An 18,781-nucleotide genomic window follows, 5' to 3' on the forward strand; every position below is an offset into this window, starting at 1 on the left:
ACGAACTGTTACCTGTTCCTACAGATTGAAACGATGTTATATTCTCGTAAAGAAATGAAAATAAGTGATCAACTCGATGAATGGCTACAGTCTATCCTTGACTAAGTACAGCTACACACACTGATTAACCAGAACATTTTGACCACCTACCTAATAGCCGGTATGTCTATCTTCACCACAGATAACAGTGACGATGCATTTTTGCACCGAATCAATGAAGCCTTGATAGATTGCTGGAGGGAGTTGGCACCACATCTGCACACACAAGTCACCTAATTCTTGTGAATTCTGGGGAGTGAGCTGATGCCACATTCAAGTACAATCACATGTCAGTCTGTGTGATGGGGAAAATCAAGTACGTCTGTATGATCACCCTGTGTGAACGAGTTCTTAAATGCAAAATTTAGGACTTCTGCCTTTCTTTTGCCCTCTTCTACAGAAAGTAACCAGCTACAACTCCGAGTCGGGCCTTTATCCGGATTATATAGCAGCCATGACAGTAATTCAGAGTTAGGTGAAGAAGAAGAAAATGAAAACGAGGTAAAAAATGAAGAGGTGTTGGAAAAGGTCATATTTTGATCTAGCACTTATCAGGCATTGGTCCTACATAGGTCTCCAAAACATCTGGTCATTCCATGTGATGGGTAATATTTTCAGAGAAATTCTTAGGGCAATGAATGATTTTTTCTTCTTTCTGTGAATCCATCAGAGGTGGGATACAGGACTGCAGCTCGCTTCAAATTCTTGTGAAAAACCTTGCACCAAAGAGCTGTTTTTCTTTTTATAAATCCTTTACTATATGCAACTAGTTTCGGCATCCCATTAATCTTGAGGCTATATGTAAACCACTGGATAAATATATCACATAGTTGGTCTGCATTGTGCAGGTGCCACCAGTTTTTTTACTAGATTCCATGGACTTCTTCAGACTGACGTGGACACCTCAGTCATAAGACAACTAGTTATATTTCTACAATTATATACAAGGTATCCATTCTTTCAGACATCCGAAAGAACAGTCACCATGCATATAATTGTATCTATACATAGCCTAGCTTGGCATTGGGGAACTTTCTTCAGTTCAGATGCACTCATATACTCAGAGCCATTTGCAGGAATATCTCACGGATAGGGTGAGTGAGATGGACTGCTGTAGTGAGGGTACTACTGCAGTAGTAGTGACATATGGAATTTGGGGTCGGATGGGAGACTTGCTGAGGTAGTCCGCATAGTCGAGGTGGGCACTGTGTCTGGGTAGTGAAGTAGTCAGTGCAACTGCCTTGAGAGCAGGAGACACAGGTTAAATCCCAATCCAGTAAAAATTTTCTTGTGTCACCATTGATATAGCCCAACACAGCAAGAAAGCATTTAATAAAATTATGATAATACTTTTATGTCAGAGGCATCCACATGGAACTGACGGAGACATTAACAGAATCTAATAAAAAACTGTTGGGACCTGCACAATGCAGACCAAACTGTGTAGAGATGTTTATCTGGTGGTTTGTATACAGCCTTAAGATGGCTGCCATTGGGTCACCGAAACTACATGCATGTAATAATGGATTGGTCGTAGAAAAACAGCTGTTTGATACAAGGTTTTTCACAAGAACAAATGAAAAAATTCTGAAAAACCAGACTATTTCTCCAACAGAAAATACCTGATTGGTGATATACGTCATGCAATTTAAGGCACTCTTGAGATTATTATCCTATTCAGCTTTCTTAAAGTAAAAATGTATTTATGATGATGCCTGCACAAGTTTATCTTCTTGTCAATCTTTTTGATAACTTTTGCAAGCTTTATAATAAAATTTATATGAAAAGTTTTCTGTACCTGTTTACTTATCCTGTAACTACAGCTAATTGATGCATAACATAGTGCTATTGTGATGGGTTTACTCATATGTTAATTCAACTGACAGGTTTGGTTCTTAAGGTTTCAAGAAAATATAAGATTTCCATATATTATGCACATGTCAGAACCATTTCAATGTAAACATTTAAATTATGGTGAGGAGTATGTGATTTTTAACATGCTTCACAAGTTTGATTTTAATTGCTTTAACCAAAGAAAACTAAGTCGAACCTCTTGCACAGCCCACTTTTGTATATTATCCCTTAACTGTCACAAAGTTGCCAGCAGTCATGGCAGATGGCTCTGCTGTGGCTGGTGTTGGCCTCACAGCACTTACCATTTTAAGTAATTAGCAGACATTAACTGAATTATTGGGCAAAAACATTCCATTAAAGGAAAATTCCGCTGACAGACATTAGAATTTTTGCTGCACTTTTTAAACAAGACTTCTAGATGCATATACTTCATGCTCATGGTCCCGAAAAGCTGTTAACACATCAACTGCAGTATTGTCACTACAAGCCACCCACCTGATGCCATATGCCTGGTGACAAAACATCCATCACCAAGCATGTCGTAACCGACATGTTAAATATAGAAAATTAGACCAAGAAAGTCAGCAAAATAAATTCTCGGGGACTGTTTTAATATAAAAAATAATAACTGGAAATGAATAAACAATTTTCAGCTTGTCCAAGCAGATTTTGCTTTTTGACTTCATTCAGTTGTCAACTAGAAAACATTTGTACTGGAGGATTCTGGTGAATACTCATACTTTACCTGTGAAAAATAGCGAAACCATTTGAAATGACTATGTACATAGTCCAATTAATGTTATAGTTTAGTAGATATTTCAGTTACATTTTGTTAACTATAAGCAATAGGATAAATGAGTCAAAACAAACACACAAACAGTGACATTTTCTTCATTAAGAACACTCGGATTTCCACATCACCCGAAGGTACCGAGTATGATGCGTTACTCATTCTTTTACATGGCGAGTTTCCCCAGTAGGCTTATAAACCATGATACACAAACATACACACACAACTGTAGGACAGATAAATTTAATTCTTAGAATACGTGTGATCAAAGCCAACATGTACACTAAACACTTCACTGTCAGGTTGCACCAAAGCACTTGCAACATTTTTTTCAGCCAGGATTGGTTTACCAAAGACACTTTTTGGAGTGAAGTTCTGTTTATTAGATGTTCGTTGTACTGGCGCCTTCTCATTGCTGGCACAGTGTTGATCTTCTTTCTTGGAGCGAGAGTTAACAAGTGACAGCAAGTTCTTACCACAGCTTCAGAATTTGCTCACTATCTCCCAGTGCAGTACAACAGTGCACCAGATGACTGAATGCACAAAGAATGAAATTCTATAGTTTTACTCGAAACATTCCTACTATTGAATAGTAAAAACTAATTATTATACGGTGTTTCTAACCGTCCATTGACTGGAATACAATCTTTTCATCCGCAGTTCGAACCATGTGCTTTTTCTCCATATGTGCTCTCAAACTAGCCAATGTATTGAAGGAATAGCTGCAGTCATCTTGTGGGCACTTAATCTCACCTTCTGTATTTGGCTCTACATCATGCATTTTCCTGATGTGCGTGTATAAAGTTTTTCGAAGCTGAAATGCTTTATCGCACACAAAACACGTGTTGGAATCTGCCATTATAGACATAGTCCTAGAACAGCGAAGTACTACAATGAGTTAGCCACACAACATATCGACAGACATATGGCCTCTTTTAAAGAACAGTGCGTTTCAAAAAGAGAAACGATCTGGATTGGCTGGTGTGGGAGACGTCATGGCACGACGTGGCCAATCAGCAAGCCCAATTCCTCGGCGTCCCCTAAACGCAAGTGAATATGAAAGTCATGCGCTGGGAGTCGTTAACATGGCTGGTAATCGGCCGACGTAGGAGCTACGTCGATCATCTTTTTGGGGTACTGTGGGACCGACGTAGGAGCTACGTCGCTCGTCTAGAAAGTGTTAAAAAGGGGTTTAACGGCACATTTCAGTCTCTCTGGAAAAATGCCTTGACTTAGTGATACATTACATATTTCAGACAATACCAGACTTATTATATGGAAACAAATCTTAGAATACTCTATTGGAAACACCATCAAAACCAGAAGAGCTTTTATTCTTGAGCAAATATATGACCCTCTTAATTTCAGAAGTAGAAGTTGGTGGAACATTCATATGATGTAATATTATGAGAGTTACTTCTTCAACATATTGCTGCAATCTTTCTCTTGAACAGTTGATCCATATGCTTTCTACTATGTTTAAGAAATGATTATTAAATACATTTGCTATCGGTGACTTGTCATTTATAACCCTTCCATTCAATTCAACAATAATGTTATCCTCTTCTATGGTTGGTTGTCCTGTCCCTTGCTTCACTATATTCCATATTGCCTTAACACTGTTGTCAGACTACTGATTTCTGACATTATGTGTATGTTTCTTGATTTTTTAATAACCTTTCTTAGTAATTTTGAGTAGTTTTTGTAGTGTGTAACTACTGCAGGGTCTCTACTTGTTCTTGCCAAAGGATACATTTCCCTTTTCCTTTCACAAGGTACTTTAGTCCCCTTAGTGTTCCATGTTTTTTTACATGGCTGTTTAGTGTCCCTTCTGATCAGCTTATGCAGAAAGCAATTTTCAAATACTGATATGAATTTATCATGGAATAGATTAAATTTTATATTGGCATTTGGTTCTTTATAAATTTCATCCCAGGTTGTTTCTTTTAAACTACTCTCAAAGACATTTGCCCTGTAGTCATTAATGATTGTGACTGACGCCCACTGAGGTGTATCCACACTGTAAGGCACTATGTCATTTATCCTGACTAACTGTGCATCATCACACTATTAGTAGCCGATCAACAATCAATCACACATCGTGCTGATTTTTAAAGTTGCTTCCATCATTAAGATAATCCCGTCTTCCCTCTTGCTTATCATATAAAACAAACAAAATTTAATCATTTATGAAAGAGAGGAGGCATTATGACAAGTACTCTGCTATCCAAGGAGTTGCTTCCTCTGTGTAGTGCATAATTCTCCACTCCACAGCACACGTCCAGAAATCTACAGCAAAGACCATCATATAATGGATGGAGCCTCTAATTGAGAACTTCCCCTCATCTTCAAACCAAAAATCCCTTTCATTTCTGGGTACGATAATGCAAAATGTTAAGTTCTTCTTGCACTTCTTAACTGAGGCTGGCAGTCTTCAACATTTCTGCTGGTTGCTTGTATGAAATGACATGCGTCATTTGTGCTGTCATAAACCGCAACTCGAACATGACTGTTCACCGCACCCTCAAGAGCCCCAGGCAGGAGTCCCCTCCACATCTTGGATGAGCCACACATACTGAGCTCACATTGCACTTCTTTCCAGCACAGGACACTATTTCTCTAAGAGGCTCTATAACATGCCTAACATTTGAGCTCCTGATAACTAGCAAACTTGTCCCTCCATATGCTTGCACACATCCTACTGAAGGAGTGGCCACTTGTTCAGTTTTAGAGTGAATAACCAAGGCCAGACAAAGTTTACAACAAAGATAAATCATATACTAATTCAATGCAAGATCTTCATGAAATGGAAACCTATAAATTTTTTTGGTTTCTGAGTACCACTGAAACTAGATTTAATTTTGTCAACTCTTTCTGTACATAAACTGCTTTTTTGATATTAATGTAGAATAGATGTCCCATCAGATAAACCAAAAATTCTGCTTATCAGCACACACAGCTGCTGCGAGTAATTTTGTTTTTTTGAGTATATGAACTGTGTCTGAGATTGCGACCGCCACAGCTTAACAGAAGATCAGCGAATAGAGTGTGTAGCACACAACATTTACATAGATGCTTAATGACATTCTTGATAATATAGGTATTTTTCTTGAGACTCTTGGGCGAGACAGAGTCCCAGGTCAATTGAATTGTTAGTAGCAAGCTTGGCATTGGTGATATTGGGGCAAAGGCTCATCTGCCCTGCAAGCTAAAGTAGAAATTATTTTAATCACCTGATAAATGCCACAGACCTCCCTTTGTGTCATCAGGGAGAAAAAGCTCTTACTGACTTCTGCTGAAATATTGACATTGTCAGATTCACTCATCTAAAGATTACTTGCCAGTAAATGGCAAATTATTTGCTTAAACTACTGAAACTCAGTTCTCAATAAATTGATTCTCTACTCTGTGATTAGATTTCTGTGCATGATTAGTAGATGCGTTTCATCAAACTATGCAATGCTGACTTATCTGTGGGAACAGCAGTTGTTCATTAAGTGCAATCAGTGTATCCCTTACATTTTCTTCCAGCATTAGTTCCTTTTTAGGCAAACAAGCCAGTAGGCTTATCCTATTGTTAACTTCTTTACTGTTCGTTAAGAGATTTGAGGATGTATATGGAGTTGTGTAAATTGATAAGTTGTTTACTATGTGCTCAAATGTTTCAATAAATCCCACCCAACATTCATGTTGTGAACTTGCGTATGTTCATACTAAACAATTAATTCTCTGAAAATATCTTCAATCAAGTCACCTTGCAGGTGAAATTTTGATATCAAAATGTGTTTCATATTACAATACTGTAGGAAATCTTTCCTTTTTTGTTTGTAAAGTTTGAAGCATTATCTGTTAGGAATGCAGTAGACTTACCAAAGGTCCGTTTTGTAGTCCCTAAGAATTCTTCTGATGATGGTAAATAATGTTGTCATCTTTGTGGCATACAGCTTGACATATTTCGGAAAAAGATCATAAAGGCCTACAATTCCACGTCATGCAGAGGGTACTAGACCAGCAACATCAACAGATACTACTCGCCAGGGTTGAGTTGCTAATATAAGGCATAGTTCTGTATAACAGCATTTGTTTGTGGATTTCATTCTGTCACAGATTTGACAACAGTTCTACATTTCTCCACATATTATGAAAATAAAAATGAATATTCAGCTTTCTTAGACATTTTGATGCTTTGTATGCCAAACTAAAGTGTTTGTGCAAGCTTCAGGTATACACACACCAATTATAATTTTTACATCTGTAAAACAATACATTGTTTTGCATTTTGTAGGATTGTATGAATTGTTCACTTGGATGTTGCGTGAGCAATGTCTTGACTTCATATCATCGGAGATGTGCATCTTTTAGCATGGCCTTGTTAGTACACCTGTTTAAATAGTATTACCTAACATGTGAATCTTTCATTACAAGAATTCAGTAATCAGCAGTTTGGTCAGATAAGTCAGCAAGATCAGTCACTCCTAGTATTGTATTGTATTTATTGGTCCTGTTGTCTACGAAAGCATCTTTTGCACAAGACAAGTTATAAATATACTTCTGAAAGTGTTTCCTGGGCATACTTATTTAAGGTTACAATAAAACACTTTATACATTAAGTATTTATATAAAACACTTCATAAATTTAAATATTCTTCAACGAAGTGAAAGCAATGATGCTGTAAATACAAGATTAGAGATTTTCCAAAGATTTCGATCTCAGTAATAGGTTTTATATTCTCAGGAACTTTGTTATAAAGTTTAACTCCCGTACGGAAAGTACCTGTTAAGCACAGAGATTTTTTGATTTGGATTGTATGTAAATTTTTGTTTTGTCTGGTGAAGTGATAATGTATATCACAATAGCTTTTTCGTTTCTTTTTTTTTTTTTTTTTTTTCCAGTCCTCACTTATTACATTTATTTTAAAGAATATATGGGTCTCCATAATGTATACACATGGTAATGGAGGGATACCATGTCTTAAATGGAGGTTTACAAGAGTCTCTAGGTTTGCATCCAAATACGATTCTAATGGCCCTTTCTTGTAGTTTGAAATTGCTATTAGCTGTTTTAGAGTTTCCCCACAAACTGACTCCATATTTAAGACAAGACTGGAAGGATGCACAACGTGCTTTCAATACTCTCCTCTGGCTTTAGTGAACAAAGGAGGTAACATGTCTTGCGCAGTACTGTTTTAAGGTATTCAATATGCTTATTCCATTTTACATTGCTCTGCAGCCAAAATCCTAGGAATTTGGTTTCAGTAGTGTTACTAATTAGTTCGTTGTTGATAGAGACCAATGGGATAAACATGTTCTTGTTTGGAGCATTGTGGACTTTTGGTGCTATGGTTTTTTTACTATTTATTACACACTGCTTATTCTGTGCCCAGCTACCAAGTTGGTTCATGACAGTGTTTACTGATTGCTGTAAGTGTTCTTTGCTGTCTCCTGTTAGCAGAATTGTGATGTTATCTGCAAATATAATTGTTTTATGGGCATCAAAATTTAAGCTGGGGTCATTTATATACAGAAAGAACAGAAGGGGGTGTCATTACTGATCCTTGGGGTATACCATATTTAATTTGTTTATGGTCTGGTAAGTGTACAGGTACAGTTTTTCGGAGGATATTTGTGTGCTTGATGCATGCTGCCTGCATATGATTGCTCAGGAAGGAACTGATCCAGTTGTTGACCAGACCTCAAACATCATATTTTTCAAGCTTTAACAGTAGAATCTTATGGTTCATCATGTCAAAAGCTTTGGCCCAGTCAATAAACCTCCTATTGATTCCTGTTTCTTTGCATTAGCTACTTAATCTTGTGAGACAGAAATGATGTACATTGACTCTCTGTGGTGAAACAAGAGCTGTATCATTTGAGAAATACAGAGGCAAGCGAGTGTGCTGGGATTTACCCTAGTTCACTGCTAGTAGGGCCACATCACAACACGTCTGCTTTAATAAATTAATGTTTAAATTGTCAAATCTCAGATCGATCAAATGAATATTTTCCCCTAAATACGTCATTTTAAGAAAAAATAAGTGACTCTAAATAACAATGCTACGAACCCAAAAATTGGTCAGAAGGTGCAGATGTATGTCAAAATTAACTGGTACAAGTCTCAATGTGTTTAAAGCAATATTTTGGTCAGAATCCACGTTTTTAAGAAAACTTGAAGCCACTAAATATTAAACTTAGAAATATGAAAATTGGTATGATGCTTGAGTTTAGAATAAAAACATTAATTATGTAACCCCACTGAGCTACCACTAATAGTTTTCGAGTAATTTACTGAAAACTAAATTTGGAACGAAAACATCCTTCTTTGTAGTAGATTAAAGTTTTATGCTAGAAAGTTTTGGTTACAGCATATGATGGAACCTATTAAATAACAGAGCTATAACAAATTTCAAGGCCTGGATGTAAATAATAACAAATACAAGCACTCTTTAAAGTTGTAGTTCAGAGGTCAGGTTCTACTGTTAGTTCCATTCTAAAAATTCTGTAGGCGAGCTAAAACTTTTTCTGCGATGATTTTAACCAACTTAACTACACTACTGGCCATTAAAATTGCTACACCAAGAAGAAATGCAGATGATAAACGGGTATTCATTGGACAAATATATTATACTAGAACTGACATGTTATTACATTTTCACGCAATTTGAGTGCATAGATCCTGAGAAATCAGTATCCAGAACAACCAACTCTGACCATAATAACAGCCTTGATACGCCTGGGCATTGAGTCAAACAGAGCTTGGATGGTGCGTACAGGTACAGCTTCCCATACAGCTTCAACACAATACCACAGTTCATCAAGAGTAGTGACTGGCATATTGTGACGAGCCAGTTGCTCGGCCACCATTGACCAGACATTTTCAATTGGTGATAGATCTGGAGAATATGGTGGCCAGGGCAGCAGTCGAACATTTTCTGTACCCAGAAAGGCCCGTACAGGACCTGCAACATGTGGTCGTGCATTATCCTTCTGAAATGTAGGGTTTCGCAGGGATCAAATGAAGGGTAGAGCCACGGGTTGTAATACATCTGAAATGTAACGTCCACTGTTCAAAGTGCCGTCAATGCGAACAAGAGGTTACTGAGACGTGTAACCAATGGCATCCCATACCACCACGCCAGGTAATACGCCAGTATGGCGATGATGAATACATGCTTCCAATGTGCATTTACCGTGATGTCGCCAAACACAGATGCGACCATCATGATGCTGTAAACAGAACCTGGATTCACCCGAAAAAATGACGTTTTGCCATTCGTGCACCCAGGTTCATCACTGAGTACACTATCACAGCTCCTGTCTGTGATGCAGCATCAAGGGTAACCGCAGCCATGGTCTCCGAGCTGATAGTCCATGCTGCTGCAAATGACATCGAACTGTTTGTGCAGATGGTTGTTGTCTTGCAAACGTCCCCATCTGTTGACTCAGGGATCGAGACGGGGCTGCACGATCCGTTACAGCCATGTGGATAAGATGCCTGTCATCTCGACTGTTAGTGATACTAGGCCATTGGAATCCAGCACAGAGTTCGTATTACCCTCCTGAACCCACCAATTCCATATTCTGCTAACAGTCATTGGATCTCGACCAACGCAAGCAGCAATGTTGTGATACGACAAACCGCAATCGCGATAGGCTACAATCTGACCTTTATCAAAGTCGGAAACGTGATGGTGCGCATTTCTCCTCCTTACACGAGGCATCACAACAACGTTTCACCAGGCAACGCTGGTCAAATGCTGTTTGTGTATTAGAAATCAGTTAGAAAAGTTCCTCATGTCAGCACGTTGTAGGTGTTGCCACCGGTGCCAACCTTGTTTGAATGCTCTGAAAAGGTAATCATTTGCATATCACAGCATCTTCTTCCTGTCTATTAAATTTCGTGTCTGTAGCACGTCATCTTTCGTGGTGCAGCAATTTTAATGGCCAGTAGTGTACATTCATACAAAAATTACAAAGATTCTAAATTGATTCATGATATTGTTATAAAATAACAATAATCCGTTTAGAAGCTGCTACCAGGGGCATACAGCAGATAACAGCAGGGGTTCCCTTGGCTGTCCGCTGCACCACATATATAAATACAGCCCGAGAGGCAAGACTACGCTTCACCTCGCACCCAGCCACCGTACGATCCACGTCAGTCAAATGCAGGAGTATGCGCTGCCTAAGATGATGTCACAGACAGGCTGTTAATAAACGCATATTTTCAGTACAAATAGAAAGTGAAATCGCAAGGACTGTACACCGTCCTGTATTGCTTAGATTTCGCAGAAGTAACTGTTAATGTGCTGCCCATAAGGTTAACAAATCAGTGTGGCAAGTGGTGACAATTATTTTCCATTTTTCTGGTGCTGTTTAGAATAGAGAGATTTATTGTTAGTATGAACACAATGAATGTTACAATGTTGTGCATGTGAAACTTTACCAAAAATATCTAGCAATTAGAACTCAAAATCTTCATTTATAATCATAGTCCTGATCCCGCTGGGCAAACAGAGAATAGAAACATTTCTTTCAGTGGGATGGACAAGAATTTGGACTTGCAGGCTGGAGACTATGGTCAGTACGTGCTCCACTGCTTTGTGGCTGACCACAGAAATAGTTTCCACACTCTTGTAAAAGACGGCGAACAATATTCCAATATTTCCAACTTACGAGTACCTATAACATTATTATTATTATTATTATTATTATTTCTTTCTTTTCTCAGACGTTATGTCTGGTCAAAAATGGAAAGTGACGCGGACCTTGATCAAGCGTGACTTCCTTTTAGCTGTACGGTATATGTTCAATTGCATTTAGGAACTTTCGGGTAATTGAACATGTATCAATAATTACGGATTTCTGTAGTCGTATATATAAGTTTGGATGTAGCTGTATTGCATTGATGTACTGGTGGATATTGTGTGGTATGACTCCTGTAGTTGATAGTATAATTGGTATAATGTCAACTTCATCCTGATGCCACATGTCCTTGACTTCCTCAGCCAGTTGGATGTATTTTTCAATTTTTTCTCCTGTTTTCTTCTGTATATGTGTTGTATTGGGTATGGATATTTCGATTAGTTGTGTTAATTTCTTCTTTTTATTTGTGAGTATAATTCAGGTTTGTTATGTGGTGTTGTTTTATCTGTTATAATGGTTCTGTTCCAGTATAATTTGTATTCATCATTCTCCAGTACATTTTGTGGTGCATACTTGTATGTGGGAACGTGTTGTTTTATAAGTTTATGTTGTAAGGCAAGCTGTTGATGTATTATTTTTGCTACATTGTCATGTCTTCCGAGGTATTCTGTATTTGCTAGTATTGTACATCCGCTTGTGATGTGATCTACTGTTTCTATTTGTTGTTTGCAAAGTCTGCATTTATCTGTTGTGGTATTGGGATCTTTAATAATATGCTTGCTGTAATATCTGGTGCTTATTGTTTGATCCTGTATTGCAATCATGAATCCTTCCATGTCACTGTATATATTGCCTGTTCTTAGCCATGTGTTGGATGCGTCTTGATCGATGTGTGGCTGTGTTAGATGATACGGGTGCTTGTCATGTAGTGTTTTCTTTTTCCAATTTACTTTCTTCGTATCTGTTGATGTTATGTGATCTAAAGGGTTGTAGAAGTGGTTATGAAATTGCAGTGGTGTGGCCGATGTATTTATATGAGTGATTGCTTTGTGTATTTTGCTAGTTTCTACTTGTTCTAGAAAGAATGTTCTTAAATTGTCTACCTGTCTATAATGCAGGTTTTTTATATCGATAAATCCCCTTCCTCCTTCCTTTCTGCTTAATGTGAATCTTTCTGTTGCTGAATGTATGTCATGTATTCTATATTTGTGGCATTGTGATCGTGTAAGTGTATTGAGTGTTTCTAGGTCTGTGTTACTCCATTTCACAACTCCAAATGAGTAGGTCAATATTGGTATAGTGTAAGTATTTATAGCTTTTGTCTTGTTTCTTGCTGTCAATTCCGTTTTCAGTATTTTTGTTAGTCTTCATCTATATTTTTCTTTTAGTTCTTCTTTAATATTTGTATTATCTATTCCTATTTTTTGTCTGTATCCTAGATATTTATAGGTATCTGTTTTTTCCATTGCTTCTATGCAGTCGCTGTGGTTATCCAATATGTAATCTTCTTGTTTAGTGTGCTTTCCCTTGACAATGCTATTTTTCTTACATTTGTCTGTTCCAAAAGCCATATTTACATCATTGCTGAATATTTCTGTTATCTTTAGTAATTGGCTGAGTTGTTGATTTGTTGCTGCCAGCAGTTTTACATCATCCATGTACAGCAAATGTGTGATTTTGTGTGGGTATGTTCCAGTAATATTGTATCCATAATTTGTATTATTTAGCATGTTGGATAGTGGGTTCAGAGCAAGGCAGAACCAGAAAGGACTTAATGAGTCTCCTTGGTATATTCCACGCTTAATCTGTAATGGCTGTGATGTGATATTATTTTAATTTGTTTGGATATTAAGTGTGGTTTTCCAATTTTTCATTACTATGTTTAGGAACTGTATCAATTTAGGATCTACTTTGTATATTTCCAATATTTGTAATAACCATGAATGGGGTACACTATCAAAAGCTTTTTGGTAATCAATGTGTGCGTAGTGTAGTGACCTTTGTTTAGTTTTAGCTTGATATGTCACCTCTGCATCTATTATCAGTTGCTCTTTGCATCCTCGTGCTCCTTTGCAACAGTCTTTTTGTTCTTCATTTATAATTTTGTTCTGTGTTGAATGTGTCATTAATTTCTGTGTAATGACTGAAGTTAATATTTTGTGTATTGTTGGTAGGCATGTTATGGGGCGATATTTAGCTGGGTTTGCTGTGTCTGCTTGATCTTTAGGTTTCAGATAAGTTATTCCATGTGTAAGTGTATCAGGGAATGTGTATGGGTCTGCAATGTAACTGTTAAATAATTTAGTTAGATGTGAATGTGTTGAGGTGAACTTCTTTAGCCAGAAATTTGCTATTTTATCTTTTCCAGGGGCTTTCCAATTGTGAGTAGAATTAATTGCTTGGGTGGCTTCATGTTGCAAAATTATCACTTCAGGCATTTGTGGTATCATCTTGTATGTGTTTGTTTCTGCTTGTATCCACCGCGCATGCCTGTTATGTTGTACCAGGTTTGACCATATGTTGCTCCAGAAGTGTTCCATGTCTGTTATGTTTGGTGGATTGTCTATTTTAATGTGTGTGTTATCTATTGTCTGCTAAAATTTCTTTTGGTTTGTGTTGAATGTTTGGTTTTGTTTCCTTCTATTTTCACTTTTTTTGTATCTTCTAAGTCGTTTGGCCAATGCTTGTAATTTCTGCTTCTTTTCATCTAATTGGTCTATCGCTTCTTGTTGTGAGATTTTACCTAACCTTTTTCGTTTTTTTTTTTCTGACATTTCATTTCTTATAAATTGTGTTAGCTGTCCGATGTCTTTTCTCAGTTTTTCTATTCTGATCTGTAGCCTGTGTTGCCATGCATTATTATTATTATTATTATTATTATTATTATTATTATTATTAACCCTCCACCCCATACCTCCACAAGTACTTATTTTGGTTCATTGGCTTGGGTACTCTTGTGTAAGTTTGACTGTGTCATTACCAGCAACACCTGTGAAAAAATTGCTAAATTATTCGCTACTTTGAAGGGATTTGTTACTTTTTTTGTTGTAATGTTAGTCCTTAGAATATTTCATGTTGCAACTGCAATCCAGAAACCACAGAGTAGGGATCGCCACAAACTCATGAGAGTGATTCAATGAGAGCTGCATTGTTAGAGACAAATAGCAAACATACATGAAGACTTTTTTTATTTTAAAATTAATGGAATTGAACAATGTTTCATTACACAACAAGAAATCATAAGTTATTTTTGTATTGTGCTTTTTCAAACGTTCATTTTTGTAGTGAACTGTATGAAATCTGGCTCAATTCGTGAGCACAGTTTGCAAAAGTTGACTCAAATGTTCATCACCTAGTTCATGTCAGTATTTAGATTTAATGAAGTTGAATGCTGATAAATGTGACACACACAAGTGGTCTGTAAAACTGAGTTCTCTTTTCACACTATTCTGTTTGAAGTATTTTTGTTCTGAACTTTCTTCCAGAATTCAGTACATAGCTGAACAACCTGATCGTTTTAGTCCTTTGTCCTCTTGTTCCAGTAGCCGTAATTCTACAGATGCTGAATTCTTTGCAATGGGCCAACCCACACATCAGCAATGAATGGACTTGCCAGGAATATATATGGAAGTCAGTGGCTCAAATCACTAAATATGCCATTTATTTCTTCAGCAAGATCAGGCAATTAACATAATTAATCTCTTTTTTTTTTTTTTTTTTTTTGACAGTTGAATTGACAATGAATTGATTATCTCCAGTTTGCATGAAATATTGTGTGTTTTGGAGATAACTGGCTTGGCTATGTATGTTTGCAACTACAAAAGTTTGAAAAAATTTAAGGTATGATAATCTAATTCATCTTCGCAAATGGACTTTTTAATTAAATGAAGAGGAGGTTCTAAACAATTAGTGCAATTCATAGTCATTTCGGTGAGATGGCCACAACTGCAGCTTTCCAAACTTCACCCAAGCCAGTTATTGCGGTATATACACCACTCACTCGTTATTTATGTTTCCACATGGTAATCTGTTGTTAACATAAGAGAGGGAAAAAATACAACAAAATCCATTACTTGAATAAAATATATTATTATTTGCACCCATACACTTACGATACATCCATCTTATAAAACCAAGGCCAGCAAGAGGAAAGGAAAAGGGAAGTGACAGGTGAAGGATGTCAGACAAAAGATGACAGGGTGTGTACGTGGACAAGGGAAAAAAAATCCCAGATTTTTCCCGGATTTCCTGGTTGAAAATACACTTTTTACATGTTAAATGACAGTATACTTTTCCTCGGCACTGTAAAACTTATCAACCCTTAGAATGTTTATGGTTTTCTACACAGACGTAGAATTTGCCGGCACTTTAGAAAACGAAACACGGGGGGGGGGGGGACATGTTTTGGAAAGATCTTTGATGTGCAGCAACATGTTCGTTTTACGAAGGTATAAATTCGAATTCCACTAAACACTGCATCTTACTTTCCGAAGCAATGAAATCGAGATTGCGACGCGCTTTTGTAAGCCAGTCATAGCTCATGTCACGTGATCTCAGCAGCTGATGACAGCACAGGACACGTAGCGTAGTCAACCAATAGCAAGATCACTCTTAAGTAGCGCGAACACACAAAAAGAAAAGTTAATGGTTTAAATTAATACACATAGTTTTGATAGAAGGAAAACAAAGCTTTCACAAATAATATTAGTCTCTAAGATTAATAAGCTGCAAGAGAAAGCTAAAGTTCCACATATAATGCTGATCATTTTGCGCGTGTCATTCTAAGAAACATCACACAAATGTGCCAGTAAAATTTTTAATTTCGATGTAAATGTCTAATCTTCTGGGCTCGAAATTCTTCTAGATGGTCGTCCTCAAAGAGTTGATTTTTAAATGAGAGTCAAATGCTCTGTGATTTAAGAAATTCATCGTACATTCTCGCACATAGGTCATCTTGCATAAAAGGAAATTTACTTTGAAAGTAACACTTTTCAAACCACCATTCGCAATATCTTCCCGTGACCTGTTAGCAATTGGTTCATTTCAGCAGTTGCCAGAGAGCGCCAGATAACAGGCGTCACTGCGCCTGTGCAGCTACGATGACGCAGGAAGCCCGCATGTTCGTGTAAAATATTAAAACATCTTGCATTATGTCATAAAAGAAATAAGACATCAAAGGATACTTCAGGAGCATCGGAATTTCGTGAACTATACTAAAATGCATAATTCGGCTTAAAGTGCACAATCTTATGTCCGGATTTGGATGTAAATTTTCTTGAGTACCAGTACTGTATTACCTCATGTTTGGTTCTTTATTATGGCATAATACCATGCGAGCTAGAAGATGGAAAACGTGCACTTGAAATGCAGCGAACAGTTGAAACTAGCCAACAGTGTGAAATTAAACACTTCGTTTCAAATAAATTGGCTGCCTCAGCGCAAAATATTAATAAAAGCCAAATCTCTTTAGCAAACCGACAAAAATAACTTCATTGTTCTGCAAGGTGATTAATGCTTGACTGTTTGAAAGGTGCAAATAAAACCTGAAACTAACAACATATTTTCGCCTTCCGTAATTAAGCGAACGTATTTTAATTCATTTGGTAGCTCCCGGCCACAGATATCCGTTTTGTTTTCATTTAATGTGAGAGCAATAAACGAAGAGGAAACAGCAAAATCACTAACACAGGTCACGTGGAGACTACCCACCTCCCCACTACAACTCAGACTGCTCTGTGCATGGATCTACGATATTTCCGAACTGGAGCAATTTAGATAGTGGCGCACAGCCACACATCTGTAGGCAGAAGCGGGAGAAGGTACTACTCATAGGCGACTCAACTGCTGACAAAGGCCTTAATGGCCGAAAGCTATAATGGTGTGAATCTTTTTGTTGTGCCTATCACAACTCAGCATCTCGACTATGTGGTGAGATATAATGTAAACGGATATACAAAAAAATGTACTTACTAAGTGACAGCAGAATAGGCACACAAGAGGGTTTAACTTTTACAAGCTCTCGGAGCCAGTGGGTCCTTCTTCTGGCAGAAGAGTTGAAGGGGAAGAAAGAGGGGTGAAGGAAAAGGACTGAAGAGGTTTTGGGAAAAGGGATACAGTGTACAAAAGTCAACCAGAACATATGTCAGGGGAGACTTACCAGACGGGATGAGAAGAGAAGACTGTCGGGGGACAGCAGTCTGGTAAGTCTCCCCTGACCCGGAGGTCTGGGTAACTTCTGTACACTGTAACCCTTTCCCTAAACCTTTCCAGTCCTTTTCCTTCCCCCTCTTCCTTCCCCTTCAACTCTTCTGCCAGAAGAAGGAGCCAATGGCTCCTAAAGCTAGTAAAAGTTCTCCTGCCCCTTCTTGGTGAGTAGATATTTTTACCTATCCATTTATATTATTTTGTCAATAATTGATTATTTTCATTGTTATATTTGACATCTGAATAGATATAGTTGATAATTTTCAGAACTACCTGCATAACACATGGACACTGAAAATTTATGCTGTACACACAGTATAAAGGAAGCAAAAAGGTTGCTCCTGTACTCTTGTACAGCACTGCCAAGTCAACAAGAGTCACAGTAGATTGAGTTAGAGCATAATGTGCCTAGCCCTGCCATAGAGCCAAAACATTAGCAACTCAATCTTATAGTTCAGCTACATGTGGTACGGGAAAAGCTTTTATTTAATGTAGTCTTACTTTTTTTCCCTCCATCTTAAATGATTTACCTACTAGACGATACACGATAGAATCATCTGCAAACAACCTAAAACAGCTACCCAGATTGTCTCCTAAATCATTTATATACGAGGTTTGGAACTTTAATATTGGCAACTATTTATTTACAGCTCGTACAAAAATGGCTCTGAGCACTATGGGACTCAACTGCTGAGGTCATAAGTCCCCTAGAACTTAGAACTACTTAAACCTAACTAACCTAAGGACAACACACACATCCATGCCCGAGGCAGGATTTGAACCTGCGACCGTAGCGGTCGCGCGGTTCCAGACTGTAGCGCCAGAACCACTTAGCCACCAGCGGCCGGCCAGCTCGTACAAAATAGATACGTGTTTCAAAGTTTTACTGACCTTCAAAGTAGTCACCATCATTGTATATATCTCATTGCCAGTGATGTGGTAGTCATAGGATACTCTTAGCAGTGCCAGTTCTGTTGACAGTTCGAGTGTCGCGGTCTATTGCCCGACGAATTTGTAGCAGTTCGGAAGCGAATGCCGTGAAGTGTTTTCTTCAGTTTAGAAATTGAGTTGAACTTATGAGGGCTTAAGACAGGGGAGTGCAGTACGTGGTACAGCACTTAGCAGCCCCATCAGTCGAACAAATCAGTAACAGCTTGCACTGTACGTGCTTGAGCATTGTCCTGCAAAATGATGCTCAGGTGCTGCAGAGAGTGTCATTATTTCTGTCTCTAAGCTGGCTGTAGGTTGTGT

The sequence above is a fragment of the Schistocerca americana genome, chromosome 7 (assembly GCF_021461395.2).
Source record: "Schistocerca americana isolate TAMUIC-IGC-003095 chromosome 7, iqSchAmer2.1, whole genome shotgun sequence".
Taxonomy (NCBI): Eukaryota; Metazoa; Arthropoda; class Insecta; order Orthoptera; family Acrididae; genus Schistocerca; species Schistocerca americana.